Genomic DNA, 14786 nt, shown 5'->3' with positions numbered 1-14786 from the left:
AATCCTAGTAATTCTACAAAGTGGCAATAAATAACACCGTTAGTTCCCCCGACAATGGCGCCAAAATTTGATCACGCCCAACTACACCTTATAAAAAGGACAAACTGGTCGCTGCAAATATATAATCCGGTTCAGTCTGGAGTCGAATCCCACAGGGAACAAACCTATTTACTACAACTTTTAACACTGCTAATGAATAGCTCAAATAATCCTCGGATGCAAGATTTTTAATGGATAATGAGTAGAATTTAGTAAACTAAGGAAAAATAATAATAAAACTAGCAATAATCAAGAATAGAGTTGAATTCAATGGTAAAATGGTCTAGGGTTATTGATTTCCCCAATTGTCGGATTAATTCCTGACACGTTAGCTATAATCTTGCCGTAATACACTATAAGAAATATGAGTTCTGGGTTACCGCAATTCTTCAAAGTTGCAATAAATAACACCGTTAGTTTCCCCAACAACGGCGCAAAAATTTGATCACGCCCAACTACGCCTTATGAAGAGGACTAACCGATCGCGGCAAATATATAATCTTGTTCAGTCCGGAGTCGAATCCCACAGGGAACTAACCTATTTACTACAACTTTTAACACTGCTAATGAATAGATCAAATAATCCCGGATGCAAGATTTTTATTGGATAATGAGTAGAACTTAGTTAACTAAGGAAAAATAATAATAAAACTAGCAATAATCAAGAATAGAGTTGAATTCAATGGTAAAATGGTCTAGAGTTATTGATTTCCCCAATTGTCGGATTAATTCCTGACGTTAGCTATAATCTTTCCGTAATACACTATAAGAAATATGAGTTCTGGGTTACCGCAATTATCTCTCAATCAATTACGATAATTTACTAGAAGCATTCTCTCGAACTACTCTAGTTACAATTTATGCAACTCAAAATCATCCCACCAAAGCTTCGTTATCTCTAACCCTGCTTTTTAAATTCAAGTAATTAATCTCTTAACTTACCCAAAAGTGATGTTGTTCAACAACAATCTGACCTTGTGTTCTTTCTCAAGCAACACAAGGTAACTAGACACGATTAATCAAGGGCCCTTTCAATTAATCACAAGAAAACACATAGTTGAACAATTATAGAGTAAGAAACGGCTTAATTATATAAAAAGGTAATCAAGACTTCATCCAACAATTGGTTCCACCAATCCTAGATTAGTAGTTTAGCTACGCATAATCGTTTTCACAATCATAATGATATAATTCATTCTCAATGATAAAAACAAGAAGAAGAAAGGTAAAAACTCTATGCCGAATCTTCCGCCTTGCCTCTTGCCTGTTCTTGCTTTCAAAGAAACATCAAAACCCTCGATATCCTCTATTTGGGCGAGCTGGTCTTCTTATAGGTCAAGGATAGTTGTCCTAGAAATTACACATTTGACCTTGCAATGTTTGGCTCCGAGAACCCCGTCCGCGGCTGCGGATTGACCGCGGACCTAGGCGCGGATTTCATCCTTGCTCTTTCTTCTCTTTTTTCGATCGTGTTGTCCTCCGATTGGCCTTCCATGCTCCATTTTGACTCCAAAACACTCTTTTAGCTTTCTCCTAGCTCGGAGTGTCTCCTGCAAGGCAATAAACTCGTAATTAGAGCATTTTGTTATCTTTTACAATCAAACATAGGTAAAGTGCGGCCAAATTAGAGTGTAAATATTAGCTAACTTGCATGATTATCATCTATTATCAATACGTTAATCTATCGTTGTAGCATTTGAACATCATGAAAACATATAATAATCATATAGTTTGTAATGAAAACAACTTAAATTCACTAATTAAAAATAAATAATAATTGGATGAAATATAGATTCAATGACGTTCCAAATTTGATTACGAAAAAACTAATCACGTTTGGAAACTAGGGTAGCACGTGATGGCACTCGACCTACCTAACCTGTCAAGTGAACCCTGTTCTATTTAACTGAAAGTCTAAATCAAACATAATAGAAATTTATAATAACATAATTCGATAATAGGCCAAAAAATTGAGTGTTAACTCAACACTAACAAGTTTATAATCTAAAATTCACTAGCAAAGTCTATAATCTACTATCACTATTCGATTTTTAACTTGGCGGATTGCTCGGGACATGACTCCGGCTAACCCTCAACTAGCAATAACAAAAGAAGCATAAAGCCTGAAGTCCTGCAATATATTCCCTAAAATGAAGCTCACCAAAAGTATGTTGGAATGGGCAAATTTCCTAACTCATAGCCAACTTATCTAGATAACATGTTCCTACATCACATAAACCAATATAGGTTCTATTTCACCCTATTTTACACTAGTCAAAATAATATTCAACTTGTCGTTTCTCCGTTATTGATGAAAGAGAGTCATCCACCTTATATTTAAAGGTATACAAGGGTACCTGTTGATAACCAATTTTTCCCTATATATTTTTAATATGCATAAATACTTTCAAAATAGCATATATATGCATATATAAGCATGCACAAGGTTTATGTAATGTTTCTATAATTTTAAAGATTTTAAATTGATTTATTTCCTCCCTTTTACTCATAAAATCCCCAAATTATCCCTCAAGTCATTGTTGTGGTAATTTAGTCATCTAAATTCTATATTTATGCCAAAATATTATTAAAATATTTTTAGTGCATTTTTATATTTTATATTTTTAAAGCTAATTTGCATATAATTGCAATATTAGCCCTGTTAATGTATAATTACATTTAGATGCATAAAATTGATCTTCTATATTTTTTAAAATGTTAAATATCTATTTTAAATCATTTTTGTACACGAAATTATTTTTTAGAAATTATATATTGTTTATTATAAATTATATGGGGATAAATTGGCTATTTAAAATCTAGCCAAATTGCATTTTAATTTTAGCCTCAATTAAACCCAACCAGCCCAATTTTGGATTAAATAACCCGACCCAGGCCCTAAATGCACCTACCTGACCCAAAACCCGTCAAATCCTGGCCGTTGATCTAAAAGATCAACAGCCCTCGTTCAGTCTTGCCTTTTTTATTCCAAACGACCCCCCAACCCTAACCAAACACATCTGCCGCCCTAAGGTCCTCTCCTCTCTCAAAAAACTCTCAACCTAACCCTAAACTTCAACCGCCGACTTCCCATCTCCAGCAATCTCCGGTGACCTCTCATCGTCTCTTGAACCTCCAATGGCTTCTCTCATGCCATGCTTGCCTTCTTTAAGGTCTTCAAGGGACCAGGGCCATGCCAACTTGCATCTAGGGTTCGTCACTTGCCTGTTCTTGGCTACTCCAGTGTGATTTCAAGCAAAATCACACTGTATTTGCAACGATCCTTGGGTTTTCTAAGCAGGTTCTTCATCTCTATATGGGTTTCTTTCGAAACCCTAATTTCTTTTCTATACCTCCTAGATCTGTACAGATCTAGGACATTTGAGTTTGTTTCTTTAATATTTTACACTGTCCTTGTAACTCTTTACAAGAATCGTTGATTTCAAGTGTTTTTCACCTTCTTCTAAAAATTAGGGTTTCAAAACTTCTTTTAAAACCTAGTTTAACTGATTCTTTGTGTTTAAACTTCTATTTCTTCCGTATTTTGACTGAATCTATGATTTTACTACATCTTTGACTCGTCTATGTTGAAAGCCCTAATTTTCTAGGTTTCTTCATTTGATTTTTTTGACTGGCCGTTTCGTTTGAGTTTCTGTGACTATCTCGCCTCGAATATGTTTCTACTGAGTTTCTTAGCCTAGCTTACATAACCTCTATGTGTTTGTGTTCATCTTGACTGTTCAAGACTTGCCTCTTTGCTGGCTATGTCTGGTTATTCTTATCTTACTCTATTTATATGCTAAACACTGACTCATGACTTTCTCTTTGATTGATTCTGGATCCCCTGTTTATGGTTTGATTGGAAGACCTTCCTTTAAACCTTCAATTCCTACCCTTTCTATTCAATTTGATTGATTCGCCTACCTTGTCTGCATTGGTACTTTATTCTTACTGACTATCTCCTTAATTAGAGTTTTTCTAAACTTAGCCCTAATTGATTACCCTATACTTACTATGTTTGAAATCTGTCCTTATTGGTCGTACATTGATTTCTTTCCTTATTTGTTACTTGTTCTTACCGTTTGAACTGATTCCCTTAAATTAAGGGAGTGCTTGTACTGATTTTGCTCTAATTGGTTCTGAGTTCCATTATTACTATACTATTGTGATTCTTGCCTTATTTTACCTAGTTTCGAACTACTATATATATACATACTCTCTCATTAACACAAACACATTGGTTCAAAAAAAAGCTCTCTCACACTCAAAACTTTTATGCTCCCTCTTTGGTTACTTGCTATCATTCTGAGTTAGCCGGCTGCAAGCCAAGGCTAACTATTGTGCTTTCCTATTCCTCACTTTGTGTTTACCATCTCTCTACTGGTATGTTCTGATTTCAATTCAAGTCTCAAAACCAATATGTTTCTTTTACTACTTCAGTTTATCATGTTTCTAGTTTGTTTCTATCTATGGTTCTGTTGTTCAACATGCAATTGACATGTTTACATTACTGCTTCATCTAGCATGCTAGTCTAACCTTCTTAGGGATTTTCAGAACATGTTCTACCCCCTCCCCTAGTAGTCTGTGTTAACATGACTCTACCTTACTTTGAATGCTTGTCTACTTTTTATCCAGTTTTGATGTGCAAGCTGATATGTCACTTAAAAGGCTGATTCGATGATTATTTCTGAAACTCTTACTGTATTGGTACCAATAGTTATCCCCTAATCCCTTAAACCCCATAAGAACTGCTATGTTCCTGATACTATGTGCTCTATGTGACTCCAATTCCCATTCCCCTGTATGAAGGACTGTTATTTGAGTATTCATGAACTTGTTTGACTGACTTGTTGTTTGTTTAATTACACCACTGTTTTCAAAAGCTGTTTTCCCAACAACTCTCTTGCTTACAAAGTTATTTCAACTAAGTCTCTTTTATTTACACTATTTTTCCTACTGAAACCCTTTCAAACTATGTCAATCACTCTCACTCTGACGCATCTAGACAATGATATTGTCTTTGAAATTGGCATTTGAGGCTATTGGAGGTTTGGGGAAATCACTTGGGCCGGCTTCAGGCTCCCTATAGTGTAACTTCTTGTTTTTCTTTATCTATATAATTCATTCATCTGGTTTGTAATAATTTGTAAACGAATATTGGGGTGATTAGTAAAAGTGGTAGGTAGTTACATATTTGTGGGGTAATATGGGTAGAAACCATACCTATAGGATCTCTTATTTGCTACGCCTGCCCTACTATGTTAGAAACCATGCCTATAGGATTTCATATATTTGCTATGTTTGCCTCACTATGCTAGACAGCATGCCTATAGGTTTTACAATCAACTTTACAAATAGATATCATACTCAAGCGTGTAATCAAGTTCAAGTTTCTGTTCCAATGGTTGTTTACATTTGTTTCCGCTAGAAGTCATGCCTATAAGTTTATAAACAACTAGATATCATAGGGAACAACATCAAAAATTCTGCATATAGATCTAAAAAATCAGTTTAGTTTAAATAAGTCAATCCACTTCATGATTAGTTTACTTCGAAACTGGTCTAATTAGTGGTTTGTTTTCCCTGAAATGAATTCTTTCGAGTACTGCTCTAATTTACTATTAGAAAGCATGCCTATATGAACTCAAGAGTCTTTTTTAAAATCTGCCCACTGTTACTATATCAAACGTAGTTATCATGCTCTTAGTACACCACTATTCAGCGTGTAGGCAAGCCTATAGGGCGTTTTCAAATCCAACAACTCTGAAACTGTTTCTGCTACTTAATGTTGTTCTGATTTAACACGCTTAAAATCAGTAGGCAAACTAATAGGGCTATTACTTATGAGTTTATAAAACAAACCGCCTATCTTCTATGTCTTGATATTTACTTAGACACCATGTCTTAGGATACCGTTTAACAATACGACCCTTATTTGTGTTTGAGTCGTGCTGCTTATGTGTGTTATTTGTAGAGGTAAACTTGAGCCTTATTTGCTTCTTTTCTGCCTTATGTGCTAAGGTCCTATTTGTTCTTGCCTGTCGCCTTAGTAATTTCTCCTTTAAACCTTAGGAGTCTTTCTAGAACTGCCTATAGGTAGAGGTCCCAAATTTCCTCCAGGACCATTAAGAAGGGACGGGTAACAGCACGCAATAGTGATCGCTAACCAACACTCGCTTTAATAACCACTAAGAGGGTGGGAAGGGTAGATATGGGATATGATGACTACGCGCTAATGTCACGTGTAGCCCCTCATTGAGGAGTGTTTACCGGACATTGTGTGGGGTGATCCTGTAGGCTAACCAACCTAGGACCCTCTTTTCCCAAATCCCCTCTTTTTAAAACCTTGTTTTATATGTATACAACTTGTTCAAATCTTTATCTATTGTCTGAGTCATACAATATCCAACCTGCTCTTATTTGCAATTACGTGTTTAAAAAATATTTGTTTGACTTCATGAGTTAAGTTCGTCCGGGACCCACCGTTGTGGACCGCGAGGGGTGCCTAACACCTTCCCCTCAAGGTTATTTCGAGCCCTTACCCTAAATCTCTGATAATGCAAACCAATCCAAGAGTTAATCGCTCTAGGTGCCCTAACGCACTGTAATCCGTTAGGTGGCGACTCTTCAAATACCCAATTCCAAAAAGGAAACGAGTTGTTCCCCCATGAATGTCGAAACCCGGACATTCTCCGCGGAGGAAAAAGGGGCGCGACACCTGATGATTGCCCCACGATGAACTGGGCGAGCTGACTAAGCATGTCTCAAGGGACGGCCTCTGCCGTGCTGAAACTGGCCTCTCGAAGGAGCGCCACCAAAACTACTAGATCCTCGAGGCCTCTTGGTCTCCCTCTCATCTCGCTCCTGGCAACGAACTGACTCAATCTATCGAGCAATATCAACAACCTGCTCAAAAGTAGCACCTGACATCCTCTCTCTGGTCATGAGAATCCGAAGCTGATATGTGAGGCCATCAACGAACCTCCTGATCCTCTCTCTATCCGTAGGAACCAACCAAATACCATGACGAGATAACTCCGAGAACCTCATCTCACACTGCGTCACAGTCATATCACCCTGACGCAACTGCTCGAACTGCCTGCGCAGCTCCTCCATACGGGACTGTGGCACATACTTCTCCAAGAAGAGAGCGGAGAACTACTGCCAGGTAAGGGGCGCTGCATCAACAGACCTACTCCTCTCATAAGCCTCCCACCAAGTAAAGGCAGCTCAAGAAAACTGAAAAGTAGTAAATGCTACCCCGCTGGTCTCCAGAATACCCGCAGTACGAAGAATCCTCTGACACTTGTCCAAGAAACCTTGGGCATCCTCGCCCTCTTCACCACTGAAAGCTGGAGGCTGAAGTCTACCAAACCTCTCCAATCGACGCTGCTCGTCCTCAGGCATAATTGGTACTTCAAAACCCTGAGCGGGTGCAACAGGCTGGGCTGGTGGTGCCTCCGGTGTCTGCAACCCCTGAACAACCTGCTCGGGTGTACGGGCGGCGGGAGTTTGAGTGCCTCCCCCAGCCTGAGAATTGGCTGCTGTAGTAGAACTGCGACCGCCTGAGCAAGACTAGTGCACACGGTCAAGATCTAAGCCAAGGTCTCCTAAAGACCCGGAATGATAATAGGCACAACGGGTGCCTGAGCTAGCCTAGCTGGGGCATCCCCCACTTGAATCTGATCATGAACTGGGGCGGCTGGTGGGTCTGCAGGTGCTGCTCCATCTGCTATACGGGCTACACCCCTGCCCCTGCCACAGCCTCGACCGCAACCTCGGCCTCTAGTGGCCCCAACTGGTGGTCGTCCGTCCTAACTGGTAGCACGTGTCCTCACCATCTGTGAGATAAAGAATAACAGAAGTTTAGTACTAGAATCAACAGATTCGCACGACAGGAATTTCAAGAATGTGAAGTTTTCCGAAAGGTTCTGCAGCCTCTCGAGGATAAGTACAGACGTCTCCGTACCGATCCACGAGACTCTACTAAACCAGCTCATGACCCGTGAGACCTATATAACCTAGGTTCTGAGACCAACTTGTCACGACCCCAAACCACCCCGGTCGTGATGGCACCTATCGTAGTACTAGGAAAGCCAAATCAACACATTACAATATCAAGTTCTTTCATAAATTCATTTTCTAATCAGATAAATCCCAAATCTCTCAGTTTAAAATATATAAAAATACACGGAAACAAGTACGTAATTACATCAACACAGCCCGAATCTGGTGTCACTAGTCATGAGCCTCTACACACAACCCAATACTGTCTGCTTAATACAAAAAAAGTCTGAAATATAAAATACTAAGAATAGGAAGGAGAAAGGCAGGGCTGCGAACGCCGTGCAACTACCTTTCAATCTCCGGATACTACTCTGGAAGCAACGAACAACTCTCACTCGGAGGCTCTAGCACCTAGATTTGCACACAAGGTGTAGTGAGTGACGTGAGTACGCCAACTCAGTAAGTAACCAAAGTAAATAAAGTTTAAGTGCAATGACGAGCATTTAAAATCATATGCATACATATCAAGAATTTCAACAGGAATATCAAAGTTAAAATCTGCAGTTTAATAACCTAATGTCTTGTAAAATCTCTAGTTTCATTGAAAATTCTTTAAAACATTTATTGAACATTTTCAATAGAGGCTCAGCATAAAAGAAGAGTGAAAATAGGAAAAATCTCACAAACAAGCCCCTCGGGCAAAGTATCATTCATAAGTATAGCCTCTCGGGCAAGCCACTCAGTCACTCATGCCTCAGCTCTCGTCAACCAGTACTCACACTCAGCACTCCAGATCAATAGATATCTCATAATAATGACCGCTGCGGCGCGCAGCCCGATCCATAATATATAGTCGACTACGCTCACTGGGGGTGCACAGACCCTGGAGGGGCTCTTACAGCGCAAGCGTCATATCGCTGCGGCGCGCAGCCTTATCCGATATATATATATATATATATATATATATATATATATATATATATATATATATATATATATATATATGTATCACTGCAGCGTGCAGGCCGATCCATATATGTATAAATATCTCTACGGCGCTCCAATAGATATCATCCTCACCATTAGGTCCTCAACCTCTCTCAGTCATTAACCTCACGGCCACTCGGGCATTTCAGTGAAAATCAGGGAAACTCAGCCCAAACAATTTTCATATATTAAGAAGTAGAGTAATGAAACCGGATTAAACAATAAATAGGTAAAACATGACTGAGGATATGCTTTCAAATCAAAACAGTGTGAGAAAAGTAGTAAAACACCCCTAAGGGTCTAAACAGTTCGGCACAAAGGTCCCAAACACGACATTCAACCCATTTAACAAATTCATTTCTAAAACACATGGATATGACATACAGTATATCAAAATATGCAACTATGCAGTAGCCAAGGGACAGGCCAAGTCACAATCCCCACGGGTGCACGCCCACATGCCCGTCACCTAGCATGCGCGTCACCTCATTTATCGAAATAGTACGAAATTTCGAGGTTCAATACCCTCAGGTCTAGATTTATAATCATTACTTACCTCGAACCGGATGGAAATCCTACTCCGCGATGCCCTTGCCTCTCGACTCGGCTTCAACTCGCATCGAATCTATCCAAAATCAGAATCATAACATCAATATACGCTATGGGAACAAAGCCCACATGAAAATAATCAAATTACATCAAAAATCCCGAAATGACCAAACCCGACCCCCGGGCCCACATCTTGGAATCCGACAAAAATCGCATCAATTGAATCCTTATCCTTCCACGAGTCCATACATACCAAGAACATTAGAATCGGACCTCAAATGGTCCCTCAAATGCCCACTTTTACCTCTCCAATTTCAAGCCCTAACTTCCCAAATTTTCACCTTAATCCCATAAATTTCAGGCTTAAACAATTGAAAATCAACATAGAATCGAGTTTTAGATTCAAGAAACTCACCTTAATTGGAACCCCCTTGATTCCCTCTTCAAAACCTTCAAAAAAGCTTCAACTCTGAATTCATCTCGAGGCCCCCGGGACCTCAACCAAAAATATGAACAAGTCATATACCACTATTCAAACTTGTACCAATCATCGAAACACTCAGAACAACATTGAATCTTCAAAACACCTCGGATTCAAGCCTAAGGATTCATAAATTTTCGAATTCCGCAATCGATCAAAAAGTGTATCAAACCTCATTCGAATGACCTGAAATTTTGCACACATGTCACAAACGACACAACGGATCTATTACAATTTCCGAAATTCCATTCTGACCCCGATATCAAAATTTCTACTACCAACCGAAAAACGCCAAAATTATAATTTTGCTAATTCAAGCCTAAATCTACCACAGATCTCTAAAATACATTCCGCTCATGCTCCTAAGCTCAAATCACCTAACAATGTTATCCGAACCATAAAAACCAAATTCCGAGATCATTTACCGACAAGTCAACTTCCGGTTGACTTTCCCAACTAAATGGCCAACTTAAGAGACTAAGTGTCTCATATCACTCCAAAACTACTCCAAACCCGAACCAACCAACACGATACAATAAAATGTAGCTGAACAACACATAAGAAAGCAGAAATGGGGAGAACGGGACTGAAACTCATGAAACGACCGGCTGGGTCATTACACAAATCCACATGACGGGCATCCGACACACTACTCGATTCGAGCGAACCAATCCATATGTTAAGACCAAGTATAATTGCGGAAGCCAATTAAAAATCTTGTATATATTCAAATCAAATTACAAAATATTTTTTTATTTCCAAAATCATACATGAAACTTTTCATAAAAATAATATAATCAAATTAAATAATTATTCCTTTATGCATGACGTCCACAATTCTATTTTTACAATCCAACACAACTATCTATGGAGCCTCTACACCAAAGAATAGAACCAACACTTGGAATAATTCCAACAAAAGAAAATAAGAAATAACATGATAGCTACCACGAAATAAAAGTGGTACTTCATCATAGCCCGAAAAGAGAGTCATCTAGGCCTGTCCACACATCACGTGTCATACCTTATCCTGAAACACGTAAAGAAAACGGGGCCATGATGAGGGGCCCCTAAGGGCTGAGTAGGTCACAATGGTACTCAATAAGTGTCATAGACTCTCTTTAACAGACTCTCTCTAACTCAAGTTTCTGGGACAAGGTTTGATAAAAATAAAGCAACCAACATCTGATACAAAATAATAATAATTTTATCAATTCATGCCCTTTGTCATTTTATATGAAAAGACAAGTGAAATGTCAACCATGATGTAAACTTTTAAAATATTTATATCCATTCATGATTTTTAATAAGGATCATACAATACTATTTCAATTTCATCAAGTCATTAAAATCTCTTTCGGCTCCTTCGGCCTAAACATAAGAAAATCATCCTTACCTTTCACTGGGAGTATTATACCATCACCGACACAAGAAGGTCAACAGGTTATATACTTAGTGGCAAGTATCATATACCCTAGTTGCTCAGGTAGTCTCATCGTAATGTCGTACGAATCGAAACAGCCATGCTAATAATAGCACAAAATAATACTCTCTCGAGGGAGAGCACTCTACCGTAGTCTATACCACAAAGTGGCCATCTACGCCTACACCGGCACGTGTTATTTCATAACGACAAACATAATATATCCGAAGTCAACTCGGTGAACACAAGTAACTCCCAAAACATCTGATACTCCAGAAATAGATTCATAGCCATATAGCCTCAAAGTATTTATTTTACCAATTATGACATGTATAGTCAATCTGAATCATTTGAACAAAATTAATTGAAATCCTTTCTCATTTCATATTAAAGCAATTAACAAAATGAGATTCCAATCTTTACCGATTTAACAAGTGCTATGTCAAAATGTAAAATTCTAAAATATCATATTTTCTATTTTATAAAATGAAGATAACAATAGAACTCAAATATTTAACCTCTTTATCATCAATATAAGTTTTTAATAAAACTTATAATATTTTTCTCAAGTGTCATTTGACATCAAGTCCTTGGAAACAAGATTCTTTTTTTTCTTTTATAAAATAATAAGGTCTTTTCTATGTAATACAATTTAAGACAATTTGTGAAATCCTTCCCTGCTTTGCCCCACAAGTATGGATGCACATTTACAAATAATTTCATATAGTCCAAAGTATAAGTTTAGAGAAAATCCATCGAGAAGAGTAAGTTTTAATCAACTTACCTCGCTTTCGCTTTATTAACATTCACAAACTTCCAATTCTCTTTCATCGTTCCAATGTTGAATAAAATGCTTAAACATCACCAACAAGTCGACATCTACAATTAAAAATCCTAATTACATCAAAATATAACCTAAAATATTGATCAATATCCATTTATGGATCATAAGTTGGCCACAAGCCTCCAACAACTCAAATGGCCGAATAGATTCACATGCTATCCCATTCAACTCCATTCTTATATTTTAATACCCATTTGAAGTCATTAATGATACTACATCAATTGTCCAATTCCACCAAGTTACTATTCATCGTCATCCATAATCAACACTAGCAAAATATACAATTCGGGTGATTACTTAGTTGATCACTTCCAACTTTTGCTAGCAAATAATTCCATAGGTTCATTGTATTCATCAAGTTCATCGCCAAGATTACGTTCATCTTCTCTCTCATTTTCTCAAAAGTGCAATTCATTCCATTAACTAGAGTTTTATAATCGAATCTTTCAATCATTAAAACTTATAACAAACGCTTCAAATACTTCTAACTACTCATAATAAACGAGTCTGAAGCATTATAATTACCTCTAGTAGATCAATCTTGAAAAATCACAATTTCGGTAATTTTTGTATTTTTGAGGATTTGATGATGAAATCTAGCATTTGGATGTAAGATAATATTAGAACTCATGTATATTGAGTTAGATCAACCCAAAATATCATTAACAACTTACCTTTGTTGGTTGGACTTGATTTGAGCTTAAAATCGCCTCTTGACCTCAAGAATCCTAACCCCAAAAGCTCAAAATATTCTCTCTCTCGGGTTGTACTTATAGGCCCAAATTTCTGGGTTTTGTACGCTTCGCTTCCCCAGTTCACTCCTCCTCCAAGCTTGGATGCAGACCGGACGCTATGGCAGTACTTCACTGCCAATCTTTGGTAATTTGATCATAACTTCTTGTAGGAATGTCCAAATAATGAACGGTTTGAAGCGTTAGAAACTAGACTCGAAGATCTTTCATTCGATAGGATTTTCACAACATACTCCTTATATATATATATATATCCAGATATGCTCATCCTACTCATTTGGAACTTTAGTCTATCATGTAATTTCAAACTTGACTTGTCCCGAGGGCTCTCCTTAGGCCCTATATCACTTCAAATACACCTCATACACTTGTTATTATGTTCATGGGATATCTTTCATAATTAATTAACACTCGCATATAAATAAATATAATTAGCACACGTCGGACCTCTTAATGACCTTATAATATTTTGAATTTTTTCCAGGGCGCTATAATATGGGTAAACAAGATTACACAAAATAAAATTTTGCAAACAAGAAACTAATTGTCTAGCAACTACATTCTCTACTTCTAGATTACACTAACAAGGTTCAAGAGATTCAACTTTATTCTCTATAAGGTTAGGTTTAATAAGAAGATTTAAATGGGTATTCTTTCAACAATATATATATATATATATATATATATATATATATATAAGACATGAAAAAAGACTAAAACAAGAATGAGAATAAATCATTTCAGAGAAAATAGGGGAGGGAGAAAATTTTTCAGAGGAAACCCATACGGAGAACTGAAAAAAAAAGTCAAAATTACTTAAAACAAAAATAAATTAGTAAGTGGGTTAGGCTAATTAGCCATTACAAATTTTTAGGTGGGCTTTTTTGATGGCTTTTTTTAGTCGCCATGTACTCCCAAGTGAGTTATTACACATCTTATGCTAGGTAACCAACGAGAGAGTTTTAATATGTCACAACCCAAATCCTACCCTGTCGTGATGGCGCCTATCGATGGTACTAGGCAAGCTGACATTTGTAAGATACTTCTAATATTTCACAGAAAGATAAATCAATAGTTTTTCAATAAATAGAGTTTTCGTAAACAGGGGTTAAACCAAAAATACAAGTGTGGAAAATAGCCCCAACATCGGGGTGTCACTAAGTCATGAACATTTAAATATAACCAGCCTAGAAATAAAACGACTATCATAGTCTGAATCCAAATACAACGATAGAAAAGATAAGGAAGAAGAAAAATAAGGTCTAATGCCAAGCAACTACCTCGCTATTTCCAACGGTCCGCTACGCAATAAATCACACCCTCCGTGTCTAGTAACTCCTGGATCAACAACAAAGTGCAGGGTGTAGCGTGAGTACAACCAACTCAGCAAGAAACAATAATAAATAAGGAACTGAAAGGTAGTGACGAGCTACGCAGTTAAAATTTATTTTTAATAATCTCAACAAGGACAATAGACATACTTCCCTAATCCGGTAAATCAAGTCAAATCAGTTTGTAAATTATCAAGTTCAAGTAAAACCGGAAAAAGATATCTTTTCAGTAGTTTCCAAAACAATAATGTAAAGCAACCATGTGCAACAATAATGAAATCATATACAACCTCTTAGGGCAACAATCACTCAGTCCTCCCATTCACTCAAACCTCACAGTTGCTCATTCCTCACAGTCACTCATACCTCATT

This window comes from Nicotiana attenuata, chromosome 3, assembly GCF_001879085.1.
Source record: "Nicotiana attenuata strain UT chromosome 3, NIATTr2, whole genome shotgun sequence".
Classification (NCBI taxonomy): Eukaryota; Viridiplantae; Streptophyta; class Magnoliopsida; order Solanales; family Solanaceae; genus Nicotiana; species Nicotiana attenuata.
This window is presented reverse-complemented; position numbering follows the sequence as displayed.